Source organism: Budorcas taxicolor, chromosome 16 (assembly GCF_023091745.1).
Source record: "Budorcas taxicolor isolate Tak-1 chromosome 16, Takin1.1, whole genome shotgun sequence".
Lineage (NCBI taxonomy): Eukaryota > Metazoa > Chordata > Mammalia > Artiodactyla > Bovidae > Budorcas > Budorcas taxicolor.
Window position 1 is genome coordinate 30,873,273 of NC_068925.1, and position 13,971 is coordinate 30,887,243.

Genomic DNA, 13,971 nt, shown 5'->3' on the forward strand with positions numbered 1-13,971 from the left:
AAAGTTAACCCTGGCATTGCTGGCAGAATGAGACTGAATTGGCCTGGAAGCAACCAATTCTCTCCCACAAGGAACCACATCCTCTCTCCACTTTCAAAGGCAGAAGCTGGAGCTGATGAAAATCACATCCTCATCCAAGTGAAGTCTGATGGAGGTAGGGTCTGTATTGTACATTACAGGAAGGGATGAACCAGGGACTCCACCATCCCATGGGCAATGATGGTGGGTCACTAAGCTGGCAGGAGTTGAAGGAACGTAGGTGGCCGGGAGGAGCAATCCGACCTCCAAGGAGCGGTGGCTGTGTGGGTGCAGGAGGGCCTAGAGGAGCTATCCCATGTTGAAGGTCAGGAAGGGCGGTGGTGAGGAGATACCCCTCGTCCAAGGTAAGGAGCAGCGGCTGTGCTTTGCTGGAGCAGCTGTGAAGAGACACCCCACGCCCAAGGTAAGAGAAACCCGAAGAAGATGGCAGGTGTTGCAAGAGGGCATCAGAGGGCAGACACACTGAAACCATAATCACAGAAAACTAGTCAATCTAATCACACTAGGACCACAGCCTTGTCTAACTCAATGAAACTAAGCCATGCCTGCGGGGCAACCCAAGCCGGGCAGGTCATGGTGGAGAGATCTGACAGAATGTGGTCCACTGGAGAAGGGAATGGCAAACCACTTCAGTATTCTTGCCTTGAGAACCCCATGAACAGTATGAAAAGGCAAAATGATAGGTTACTGAAACAGGAACTCCCCAGGTCAGTAGGTGCCCAATATGCTACTGGAGATCAGTGGAGAAATAACTCCAGAAAAAATGAAGGGATGGAGCCAAAGCAAACACAATACCCAGCTGTGGATGTGATTGGTGATAGAAGCAAGGTCTGATGCTGTAAAGAGCAATATTGCATAGGAACCTGGAATGTCAGGTCCATGAATCAAGGCAAATTGGAAGTGGTCAAACAGGAGATGGCAAGAGTGAACGTCAACATTGTAGGTATCAGCGAACTAAAATGGACTGGAATGGGTGAATTTAACTCAGATGACCATTATATCTACTACTGTGGGCAGGAATCCCTCAGAAGAAATGGAGTAGCCATCATGGTCAACAAAAGAGTCCGAAATGCAGTACTTGGATGCAATCTCAAAAACAACAGAATGATCTCTGTTTGTTTCCAAGCCAAACCATTCAATATCACGGTAATCCAAGTCTATGCCCCAACCAGTAACACTGAAGAAGCTGAAGTTGAACAGTTCTATGAAGACCTACAAGACCTTGTAGAACTAATACCCAAAAAAGATGTCCTTTTCACTATAGGGGAATGGAATGCAAAAGTAGGAAGTCAAAAAACACCTGGAGTAACAGGCAAATTTGGCCTTGGAATGTGGAATGAAGCAGGGCAAAGACTAATAGAGCTTTCCCAAGAAAATGTACTGGTCATAGCAAACACCCTCTTCCAACAACACAAGAGAAGACTCTACACATGGACATCACCAGATGGTCAACAGTGAAATCAGATTGATTATATTCTTTGCAGCCAAAGATGGAGAAGCTGTATACAGTCAACAAAAACAAGACCAGGAGCTGACTGTGGCTCAGATCATGAACTCCTTATTACCAAATTCAGACTGAAATTGAAGAAAGTAGGGAAAACCACTAGACCATTCAGGTATGACCTAAATCAAATCCCTTATGATTATACAGTGGAAGTGACAAATAGATTTAAGGGCCTAGATCTGATAGATAGAGTGCCTGATGAACTAGGGACTGAGGTTCGTGACATTGTACAGGAGACAGGGATCAAGACCATCCCCATGGTTAAGAAATGCAAAAAAGCAAAATGGCTGTCTGGGGAAGACTTACAAATAGCTGTGAAAAGAAGAGAGGCAAAAAGCCAAGGAGAAAAGGAAAGATATAAGCATCTGAATGCAGAGTTCCAAAGAATAGCAAGAAGAGATAAGAAAGCCTTCTTCAGCAATCAATGCAAAGAAATAGAGGAAAACAACAGAATGGGAAAGACTAGAAATCTCTTCAAGAAAATTAGAGATACCAAGGGAACATTTCATGCAAAGATGGGCTCGATAAAGGACAGAAATGGTATGGACCTAACAGAGGCAGAAGATATTAAGAAGAGGTGGCAAGAATACACAGAAGAACTGTACAAAAAAGATCTTCATGACCCAGATAATCACGATGGTGTGATCACTCACCTAGAGCCAGACATCTGGAATGTGAAGTCAAGTGGGCCTTAGAAAGCATCACTATGAACAAAGCTAGTGGAGGTGATGGAATTCCAATTGAGCTATTTCAATACCTGAAAGATGATGCTGTGAAAGTGCTGCACGCAATATGCCAGCAAATTTGGAAACCTCAGCAGTGGCCACAGGACTGGAAAAGGTCAGTTTTCATTCCAATCCCAAAGAAAGGCAATGCCAAAGAACGCTCAAACTACCGCACAATTGCACTCATCTCACACGCTAGTAAAGTCATGCTCAAAATTCTCCAAGCCAGGCTTCAGCAGTACATGAACCGTGGACTTCCTGATGTTCAAGCTAGTTTTAGAAAAGGCAGAAGAACCAGAGATCAAATTGCCAACATCCGCTGGATCATGGAAAAAGCAAGAGAGTTCCAGAAAAACATCTATTTCTGCTTTATTGACTATGCCAAAGCCTTTGATTGTGTGGATCACAATCAGCTGTGGAAAATTGTGAAAGAGATGGGAATACCAGACCACCTGACCTGCCTCTTGAGAAATCTGTATGCAGATCAGGAAGCAACAGTTAGAATTGGACATGGAACAACAGATTGGTTCCAATAGGAAAAGGAGTGTGTCAAGGCTGTATATTGTCACCGTGCTTATTTAACGTATATGCAGAGTACATCATGAGAAATGCTGGACTGGAAGAAACACAAGCTGGAATCCAGATTGCCAGGAGAAATATCAATAACCTCAGATATGCAGATGACACCACCCTTATGGCAGAAAGTGAAGAGGAATTAAAAAGCCTCTTGATGAAAGTGAAAGAGGAGAGTGAAAAAGTTGGCTTAAAGCTCAACATTCAGAAAACGAAGATCATGGCATCTGGTCCCATCACTTCATGGGAAATAGATGGGGAAACAGTGGAAACAGTGTCAGATTTTATTGTTTTGGGCTCCAAAATCACTGCAGATGGTGACTGCAGCCATGAAATTAAAAGATGCTTACTCCTTGGAAGAAAAGTTATGACCAACCTAGATAGTATATTCAAAAGCAGAGACATTACTTTGCCAACTAAGGTCCGTCTAGTCAAGGCTATGGTTTTTTCTGTGGTCACGTATGGATGTGAGAGTTGGACTGTGAAGAAGGCTGAGCGCTGAAGAATTGATGCTTTTGAACTGTGTTGTTGGAGAAGACCCTTGAGAGTCCCTTGGACTGCAAGGAGATCCAACCAGTCCATTCTGAAGGAGATCAGCCCTGGGATTTCTTTGGAAGGACTGATGCTGAAGCTGAAACTCCAGTACTTTGGCCACCTCATGCGAAGAGTTGACTCACTGGAAAAGACTCTGATGCTGGGAGGGATTCGGGGCAGGAGGAGAAGGGGACGACAGAGGATGAGATGGCTGGTTGGCATCACTGACTCGATGGACATGAGTCTGAGTGAACTCCGGGAATTGGTGCTGGACAGGGAGGCCTGGCGTGCTGCGATTCATGGGGTCGCAAAGAGTCGGACACGACTGAGTGACTGAACTGAACTGAAGCAGTTAAGGGAACAGTTAGCTTGGGAGGGAGCAATGAATACCCTTTGAATCCCTAAATAGGGGCTGGAAGTTTCTCTTTAGTGTGCTAAAAGGGAGCCACTTTCCTATTCAAGGCAAGGTCCCTATTAGCCCTGTACTATTTGTGGCAGTTCCTTGAAACTTGTCAAAAACTCCTTAATTATCTCTCAGAAAAATATGTTGTACTTTGTGTGGAGAAGATTGGGGGGTTGGGGCAGCAGAACTTGGACTGGCAAGAGAGTATATGAATGTTCCTGCAGAGATCCAGCACCCTAATGATCAGGCCATGGAAATTCAGTTCCCCCACGCAGGGCCCGCAGGCTCTTTTCTGCCCTGCAGGGTACTTGTTGCCACAGCTCTGGTCCAAACTGTGAAGTTAGGTTCACATCTGTATTCTGTTATTTTTAATACCCAGCCCCCCATTTCTTGCTTGGAAAGTTTCATGGACAGAGGAGCCTGGTGGGCTCCATGGGGTGTGAAGCGTTGGACACAACTGAGGGACTAACACACTTCACACTTCTTTTTTTCACTTCTCCCGCTCCTTCATTTCAGGCGTCAGCATACAATGGCTTTCAAGTTTTCTGACTAACAATAAAAATAAACCAGTTTCATTAGGAGGTTGAGATTAATATATACAGACTACTATATATAATCAAGAAGGACCTACTATGTAGCATAGGGACGTCTACTCAATACTCTATAATGACCTATAACGGAAGAGAATCTGAACACAACATGGTAAATCAACTATTCAGTTCAGTTCAGTTGCTCAGTCGTGTTTGACTCTTTGTGACCCCACGAACCGCAGCATGCCAGGCCTCCCTGTCCATCACCAACTCCCAGAGTCCACCCAAACCCATGTCCATTGTGTCGCTGATGCCGTCCACCCGTCTCATCCTCTGCCATCCCCTTCTCCTGCTGCCCTCAATCTCTCCCAGCATCAGGGTCTTTTCAAATGAGTCAGTTCTTTACATCAAGTGGTCAAAGTATCGGAGTTTCAGCTTCAACATCAGTCCCTCCAATGAACACCCAGGACTGATCTCCTTTAGGATGGACTGGTTGGATCTCCTTGCAGTCCAAGGGACAAGGGACTCTCAAGAGTCTTCTCCAACACCACAGTTCAAAAGCATCAATTCTTCGGCACTCAGCTTTCTTTATAGTCCAACTCTCACATCCATATATGACTACTGGAAAAACCATATCCTTGACTAGACCTTTGTTGGCAAAGTAATGTTTCTGCTTTTTAATATGCTGTCTAGTTTGGTCATAACTTTCCTTACAAGGAGCAAGTGTCTTTTAATTTCATGGCTGCAATTACCATCTGCAGTGATTTTGGAGCCCAGAAAAATAAAGTCAGCCACGGTTTCCACTGTTTCCCTGTCTATTTGCCATGAAGTGATGGGACCGGATGCCATGATCTTCATTTTCTGAATGTTGAGCTTTAAGCCAACTTTGCACTCTCTTCTTTCACTCAACTATATTTCAATATAAAACTTAAAAAAAATAAACTAGCTTGCATAATGTTATATTTTAATTCCTCAAAATCGGCTCAGCATAAAGGACAATGCTTTGACTTGAATATTTCTCTTTATGATCAGGGAGTGGAAACTGTCAGTTGGGGCTCGGGTCTGAAACACTGGTTGACGCGGAGACTTGGGGCCACTCCGCTTCAATCCACGCACTTCCTTCCGGGGTAGCTCCGAGTGGTCCGCGGGGTCCCCTCCAGCTCCTTCCACGTGCTGGTGGGGCCCCGCTACCTAGGGCCCCCTAGAGGACACAGGCAAATAACCCCAAACACTGCTAGGGCCACTGCTAGGGCGAGCCGGCCTGAGGCTGGGAGGCCGGCCAACGCTGCCAGCCCAAAGCGAAACGCAAGTGGGCGGGGCCGGGGGCCGGAGGCGGACGTGCATTCAGCAGGCCCGCAAGGCTTCCCAGCTCTGTGAGTCCCTTCTGGGGAACCGGGAGAGGGCTCCTCTCATTACATAACGGCCTGCGCGGAGCGGGCCCGCTGTAGTCGCGACGGCTCCTTCCTCCGCCTCTAGAAAGCCCGGGGAGTACCAGCCCGGGACAAGACAGCCGACAGCGGTCACCGCAGCTGCGTTTGGCGTCCCGTCTGGAGAAGGCAGAGGTCTCCGGGCACACGCGAGATGTCTCTCTAAACCCAATGCGTGGTCCTCTGTCCGGCTTTTTCAACTAGGGGAGAGGGCAGCAGCGAGGGGGAAGAATGGGAGGGGCCCTGCGCGCTGAGGAGGTCTCCCATTGGCTCCTCTCTCTCCGCTCTCAGACCCCATTGGCCGCGGGTCGAGCGCACGGGCCGAGCACGCTGCCCCGCGACGCGCGGCGTTGGGCTGAGGCGGCGGCGCAGCCAATGGGAGTGGCCCGCGGGGCAGGGCTGAGGGCTCTGGGTCTCCGGGCGCGGGCGAGTTGGTAAACAGACCCGGAGCGCGTGCCGGGCGCCAGCGCTGAGGCGAGCGCGCGGAGGTTGCGCGAAGGTGACCGCGGATCCTAGCTTCCTGCAGCCGGGTAAGGCTGCTGCCCGCCGGCCGCCGCGTGCCCTGGGCGCCGTCTGCCTGAGGCCAGAGCAGGGCTAACCTCCCGCTTGGGCCCTGCTTGCATCCTCAAGTGACAGCGCGGCTTCCCCTTTGCGAGTTTCATTTGCCCCGAGTTCCGGGCCACGGCGCGGTGGGCGCGCTTCAGAGTGCAGGGTGGGCGCCTACGGCTGTCTGCTACCCCCCTTCCCACAGCCCATATCTGTCTCGGGGAGGGTGCGAAGGCTGCCTGCCAAAGCCTTGGGTCCTCGGAACTCGCCTAGCAGCCCTGGTGACCTGATGCCTTGTTTCTTGGTCGCCAGTACTGCTTTCCTGCCTCGCTTTCTTACGATGACATTTCTCTTCACGCCTAGACCCCTTTGCACTGTCTCAGGGGCGCTAATTGTCCCTGGCCTGAGGTTTGTGTCAGAACGTTGACGCCCTTGGCCCTAGCCAGCTGTTGGGTTTCACTGGTGAGGGTTTTGTATGAACATGGGAATGAGGGTCCTTTTTGGTTCTGTTCTCTGTTGGCTTTTCTTTGGCCCATTCTCCTGCTTCTTCAAACACGGGGGTTCTTGTCAATGGTCGTGCCTTTCCCCAGTGCCTGCCCCTCTGCCAAACGGAGGCCGGTCCTCCCATGTACCTTGTGGGATGGGGAATGCTGCTGGGGGGGCAGGTCTGGATGCTGGAACTCTCCATTTGGATGACAGGTGCCAGTCCTCTGAAGGCTGAGTGGCTTCTGTGCAGCCTTTCATCCTGGGTAGGGCCTGCAGCCCATTGGGAAACTCATCTATGCTCAGTTGGGCCTTGGGTGTGCGTGACAGAAGACTGAAGAGTTGGACCTGCCAGGCCTAACTTGTTGTTAAAGGATTTGAGGGTGCATGATGCCAGCTTGCCAGCTGTTATGCTGGCAGGAGGGCCCATCTCTGGAGAAGGTACAAAGCAGGAGGTGGGGGGGGGGTGGAACTGGTGATTCTCAGGGGAAACACCTTTATGATTGATGATGGCTTTGGGTATTTTCAACTTTGCAAATGATGCAGACAAAACAGGGTTATGATTTTGGGCCTGACCTTGGACAACTCAAAGGAAAAGTGAACCAAGGTGGTCTGAATGCTTCCCTGTGTGTCGCATAAGCCAGGGTTTCTCAATTTTCAGCAGCATCCCTGGCCTCTATCCATTAGATGCTAGTAGTACCCGGCTCATCTTCCCCCACTAGTTGTGACAACCAAAAGTGTCTCCACACATTGCCAGATGTCTCCTGGAGGACTCAGTCAACCTTGGTTGAGAACCACAGAGATAAAATTGTAAGAGTCTTCCCGTGCTGCCAGAGGCCCCCTGGGACCTGTCTATGAATAGCTGAGAAGTTTAGGTAGCAGATAGCACTGTGCTCTCTGCCCTAAACCAATGATAGAAGCCATGTTGGTTGGCCTTCAAGGGAATTTCCTTACCCTCTTCTCCATACCTGGGGGGATAGGAGTGAGATAGGAGGTTAGAAACCTATGGGCATTAGCTGAATGCATGGCAGAGACTGAATCCAGAATACAAAAGAAGTGGGGATGCATACTAAGTCACTTCAGTTGTGTCCGACTCTTTTCGACCCTGTGCACTGTAGCCTCCTCTGTCCATGGGATTCTCCAGGTAGGACTACTGGAATGGGTTGCCATGCCCTTCTCCAGGGGATCTTCCCAACCCAAGGATCCAGCCCAGGGCTCATGTCTCCTGCATTGGCAGGTGGGTTCTTTACCACTAGTGCCACCTGGGAAGTCCAAAAGAAGTGGGAGACTTGTGGTTTCTGTCTTTGGGGACTTTGCAAGACTGTGGGAGATATGCATGTGGAATAACCATGGGGTGGTTTGTAAACCGTGAGCAAAGAAGTTTAAGCTGTCAGTGCTGACTGAAAGGCCAAATCAGTTTTCCATAAGTGGCTTTGCAAAGGGATACTTTGCTCATCCTCACTTATTTACTAAGACATCTATTACGTTTTATGATGTGAGAGGGGGCTAGGCCCATGTCTGCAGAGAGAAAGTGTCTGCATTTCAAACATACATGTGAGTGTATTTACTTGTACCATGTACACCTCCAGAAAGAGGCTACCCAGAAGTGTACTGGTGCAGAATGGACACATGTACCATTTGTAGAGTGCTTTTCCAGTTGATTAAAGCATCAGAGACAGTGTCAGAGACAATGAGCCATTTGTTTTTGCAGGGAAAGTCATTTTACTTCTGAGTCTAGAGTTTGTCTTCACTTTAACCCAGAATTTATGCCCCAGATTCCAAAGTCCCAAACTGATGGGGATGCAGAAAAGTGAAGAAACAATGATTATTGGACAGGAAAAACACCCCAAGTCCCTATTGTGGATTTCCTTTTCTTGTCATTGATTGGTCCTATGGGGATGTATCAGGATTTTCCCATAACACTCCTTGGTTTATTAGGCGGTCTTTTGGGTACCCTTTCTTGCCTGTAGAACAGAATCTGGACAGGGAGGTCAGTCTTCCTTTCTCAAAAAGAAGTTTAGAGAAGCTTATTATTGGGAAGCTCCAAACTCGGCAGGATGATTTTCCATCAAGAGCTGTGGACACTGAGTCATTATCTTTGTCAGTTGAAACAAGAGCTGTGTGCAAAATTAGACAGGAATATTTAGAGAGTTGTCTTGATCTGACAGTGGCATCTGGAAATAGTTCCAGCATTCTTGCTAAACAACAGCCAGGAACTTGGGAGAGCCAGAGAAAGAAGAGCCGGTGGGAGGGGGGAATGTGAGGGTCCTGCTCCATTAGGAGTTGTGCCCATGCAGGGAGAGGGAATAGTGGGAATGGGGTCCTCTGACTCTGAAGCAGGGTCAGGACCCTGAGTGGGGTGCATCTGGGTGGGCTTCTCTCCCACAACTTTCAAACCTGAGTGATCTGTTAACAAGCATGTTGTTCATTGTGGGGTTATAGGCTCCTGAGCTCTTGACCTTTTTGCTTTGAGGTCATGGGCCTACAGTATATTTAAAGTTGGAAATGATCCTGAAAAAAATCTTTTTATTCTTCATACTTGAATATGATTTATTTTTTTTGTTCTGTCCATGCAGAGAATGATTCATGAGAAAGTTGAGAGTTTTTCACTCAACTTGCCATTTCAGAGTATTGTAGGTTCTCTTGTAGTGAATAGTGACTGAGTTCTTGTCTCCAGAGCCCTCAGCTTGCTTTCAAAAACATTGTCCCGTTTCCTTCTGGGTGGAGGGAGAGGGGCTGCGTTAGGTCCAAACCTGGGAAATCGTGTGTACCCTAAGGGTTGGTGCCACTCCATGTCCTGCCCTGAAGAAAAGCCCTCTGTGACATTGTGGGTGGGCTTCCCAGGGGGCGCTAGTGGTAAAGAACCCACCTGTCAATGCAGGAGATGTAAGAGACATGGGTTCGATCCCTGGATTGGGAAGATCCCTTGGAGGAGGGCCTGGCAACCCACTCCAGTATCCTTGCCTGCATGGACAGAGGAGCCTGGTGGGCTACAGTCCATGGGGTTACAAAGAGTCGGACATGACTGTAGCACTTTAGCAGCAACAGCAGCAGCTGGTTATTTACTCCTTGTTGAACAAGTATCAGTTTATTGTATGCCTTGAGTGTGGCATTGGAAATATAAAACTGAACAGTTCTCTGGGTCCCTGGCCTCTGGGAATTGTAATAAAGGGTATGCAGATACCACCTAAGCACCCTCAGTGTGGTTTGGACTAGGGACTCTGAGTGAGACCACTTCTGGCTAGTGACTCTTGGAGAAGGCATATTAACTGGGACACTGAGGATGAGCAGGATTTTAGCAGAAAGAGGCAGGAGTGTAGAGGAGTGAGGGGCCGGTGCTTCCCAGACTCTATGCTGAAGGCCAGGTTTTATTTTTTCCCAATTTGCTGCAGACCAGTACTTTTGTAAAACACACTAAAAGTGTCATCAGTTTAGTTCAGTCGCTCAGTCGTGTCCAATTCTTTGAGACCCCATGGACCACAGCATGCCAGGCTTCCCTGTCCTTCACCAACTCCTGGAGTTCACTCAGACTCACGTCCATCGAGTTGGTGATGCCATCCAACCATCTCATCCTCTGTTGTCCCCTTCTCCTCTCACCTTCAATCTTTCCCAGCATCAGGGTCTTTTCCAGCGAGTCAGTTCTTCACATCATGGCAGTGCTAAATTGCTGTGAGGGTTTCTGAGTGCTTGTGCTTAGTCGCTCAATCGTGTCTGACTCTTTGCAACTCCATGGACTCCTCTGTCTATGGGGATTCTCCAGGCAAGAATACTGGAGTCGGTTGCCATGCCCTCCTCCAGGGAATCTTCCCAACTTAGGGATCGAACTCAGGTCTTCCACATTGCAAGCGAATTCTTGACCATCTGAACCACCACCAGGGAAGCCGAAGAATGCTGGAGTGGGTAGCCTGTCCCTTCTCCAGGGGAACTTCCTGATCCAGGAATCTAACTGGGGTCTCCTGCATTGCAGGCAGATTCTTTACCAGCTGAGCTACCAGGGAAGCCTTTCTAAGTGCTTACTCCTGTTATTTCATCAAAGATGACACCTTTAGTCCCAGGACCATTCTTTGAGTGGCATCTGTCCAGGCAGTGGGCTCTTTGACCAGAAGCCTTGGGGCCGGGGACTGCCTGGTGGGGGTGAGTGCAGCTTGGTAGGAGGGTCAGGAGTTGAAGGGGAGAGGTGGGGGGCTGAGCTAGGGAGTGGATGGGGTGAGTCCCTATTTCCTGTTGAGGTAGCCTGTGAAATCACCCTTAGGAGTTTAGGATAGCCCACTAATACTTCTGTTGTGGCATTTTATCTCAGCAGTGAGGTCAGGGGGCCAAGCGGGCTTGGCCTAGCCCTCCTGCTTTTCAGCTGATAGTTCAGGCTGGAAAGGGTTCCCTGAGCGCCCACAGCTCAGCTGCAGTCAGGGGGTCCCTGACAGAGAGGGAGGTGGCTCCCTGCCCTGGTTTATGTGCAGTGGACGTGGGTATCTGAGGGTACTGGGCAGACTGTGCAGGACTGGGGGCTGTGGGGAGTGGGGGTGGCCCTCTGCTGTGGGAACCCAAGGTGCAGTGCTACTGGTTCTGTTGGGAGAGGGCTAACAAAGTGGATTCCTGTGCTGGGAGGCCTAGGAGCTGGGGCCTGAAGGGTGCCTGGGTTTCTGTGGGAGAGAAAGGAACCAAAGCTGAGGCCCGAGCAGGAAGGGGCAAAAGTGGATGCCACTATGGGGAGGGGAGGGCACTCAGTAGGCAAACTGTGCAGAATGGGGACTGGATTATGGTGGAGGGCTCAGGGTAGATGAAGGGGAGGCTAGTGAGGTGGCCTGTGAGAAGTGAGGGCGGCCTGAGTCCCAGGTGGCAGGCTTTGGGGAGATGGAATGAAAGCGTAGATTCCAGAGAGTGTAACTCTGTGCAGGTGGAATTCTTAAGTGACTGCTTAACCTGGGCTGAGATGTCTAGTGGGGGGAGCACTGTTTGGGGCAGATGGTGGAATCAGTGCTGAAAACAGGGTCAGGCGAGGAGGAGCTGGACTGGCGGAAGGAAGATGGTGATCGTTTTAGAAGCGAAGGGGTCGAGGTGCCTTGTGGGACTTTCCCCTGTATTCTTTTGTCATTAAGGTACAGCTTGCATACAGTAGATTCACACTTTCTGGTGTGCAGTTGAGTGGTTTGGTAAATGCATAGAATGATGTAACCATAGTCACAGTCAAGGTCTAGAACTGTTCCGTTCCCCCCGCCCCCAGTTCCCTGGACCCTTTCATTGGTGTCTGTAGGACTTGGAGGGAGAGATGTCATGTATGTATAACTGGTTTGGTTCTAGAATTGATTCAGTGGTTGGGATGGCCTGCCCCAGCTGGGAATGGCATGCACAGTCTTGGGGGAGCCGCCAGCCCATGGGGAGGCTGAAGCCTGTCCCCAGGGGACAGTGTAGGGAGCCGGGAGGAGAGGCTGGGGACCAGGCCTGGGGACACCTGTGCTGTGAGGATGAGGAGCTGGTGAAAGAAGCTGAGCTGAGGGGCTGAGAGTGAGTGATGGAAACCCAGGTCAGGATTTCCCAAGAGAGTGTGGGGCCAGCAGGAAAGGCTGAGGAGGATGGTGTTGGGGTGGCTTAGGTGGATGAAGCCATCAGGTAGCCATTGTGAGTGTCATGGTGTCGGGGGTGGTGGTGGTGAAGAGCTTGGGATCTGGGCCAGGCAGCCTGTGCTGAGGGAGAAGGAAGGACAAGACGGGAGGTGCCCTCTGTCCCTAGAGGCATTGGCAGGGGTGAAGCTGAAGGAGAGACAGAATCAACAGGAGGTTTTTTCATATTTGGTGCATGAAAGCTGAGAGCAGGTTTGTGGGCTTGAGGGGGGAAGCTTTTGTGGAAGGAGAGATTGAAGGCAAAACAAAAAATAGGTCAGAGGCAAGGTCCTAGAGGAGGAGGGAGAGGGAAGAATGGGATGGCAGCGCGGGGGGGAAGACAGGATGAGGAGATAGGAGATAGGGGAGGCTGGGGGAGGGCTGAGGCCTGGACCAGGGCTTGAGGGCGAGCACAGCTGATTGCCTCTGTTTTAGGGAAGCAAGATGTCAGCTAGATGTGAGTGAGGCCCTCTGCTTGATGTGAGAGGGGAGACTGGTCTGGGGTGGTGCTCAAAGGGGAAATCAGGCTCCTGGAAGCTGCTGAGGAGGGAGGGAGGGTGTGTGTGTGTGTGTGTGTGTGTGTGTGTGTGTGTGTGTGTGTGTGTGTGTGTGTGTGTGTGTGTTTGTGTGTAAGTAGGGCAGGAAAGTGTTTCCTGGGGGGTGTGTGTGTGTGTGTGTAAGTGGGGCAGGGAAGTGTTTCCTGGTTCTCTGAGAAGGGGCCCAAATCCCTTCCCTGCTCCCTGCCTCTCCTACTGGACTTTTCCAGAGATGTTGCCTGAAAGAGGTTATGGTCCCCACCTCTCCACCCCTGAGAAGCAAGTCTGCCCACCCCCGCACCCCCACCCCACCCCACCCCACCCCCACCACACACACACACACGCTTGCTGTTTTCATAGACTGTCTAGAAGGGTTAGCACTCAGATTCTTATGAGTGTGAAAAATCTGTGTGTGTGTGTGTGTGTGTGTGTGTGTGTGTGTGCACGTGAAAGTTGCTTCAGTCGTTTCCGATTCTTTGTGACCCCATGGACTGTGGTCGCCAGGCTCCTCTGTCCATGGGATTCTCCAGGCAAGAATACTGGAGTGGGTACCCATGCCCTCCTCCAGGGGATCTTCCCTACTTCGGGATCAAACTCGGGTCTCTTATGCCTCCTGCACTGGCAAAAAAGTTCTTTACCACTCACGCCACTTGGGAAGCCTGTGATTCTCTTTGAAAGTGAAAGTGAAGTCGCTTAGTCATGTCCGACTCTTTGCGACCCCATGGACTGTAGCCTACCAGGCTCCTTGGTCCATGGGATTTTCCAGGCATGAATACTGGAGTGGGTTGCCATTGCCTTCTCCAGCAGATCTTCCCAACCCCGGGATCGAACCTGGGTCTCCCGCATTGTAGGCAGCCGCTTTACTGTCTGAGCTACCAGGGATGACTCTAGACCCTGTTAAATCCCAATTTTTAGCACAGCCCTGGGTCATCCTGATCCGCTCGGGATAAAAGGCCATGACCTAATCTCAAATCCTGAGGTCATCTAGGTCAGTCTCCGCTTCTTATACACGAGGAAATGAGGAAGCTCAGCCCAAGGGAGGGCAAGAGTGCCCAGTGTCACATGCGGCTGGTG

At 50.1% G+C, this 13,971-nt stretch overlaps 1 protein-coding gene across 1 annotated transcript in view; it reads left to right on the forward strand.

Annotated features, from left to right (window-relative positions):
* Nucleotides 1–6,127: 6,127 nt before the first annotated feature.
* COQ8A (coenzyme Q8A) overlaps nt 6,128–13,971 on the forward strand; it is a 46,545-nt gene continuing 38,701 nt past the window's right edge. Inside the window, exon 1 of the mRNA XM_052654247.1 lies at nt 6,128–6,265. The gene's annotated coding sequence lies outside the window, so the exon portion shown is untranslated. The remainder of the gene's footprint in view (nt 6,266–13,971) is intronic.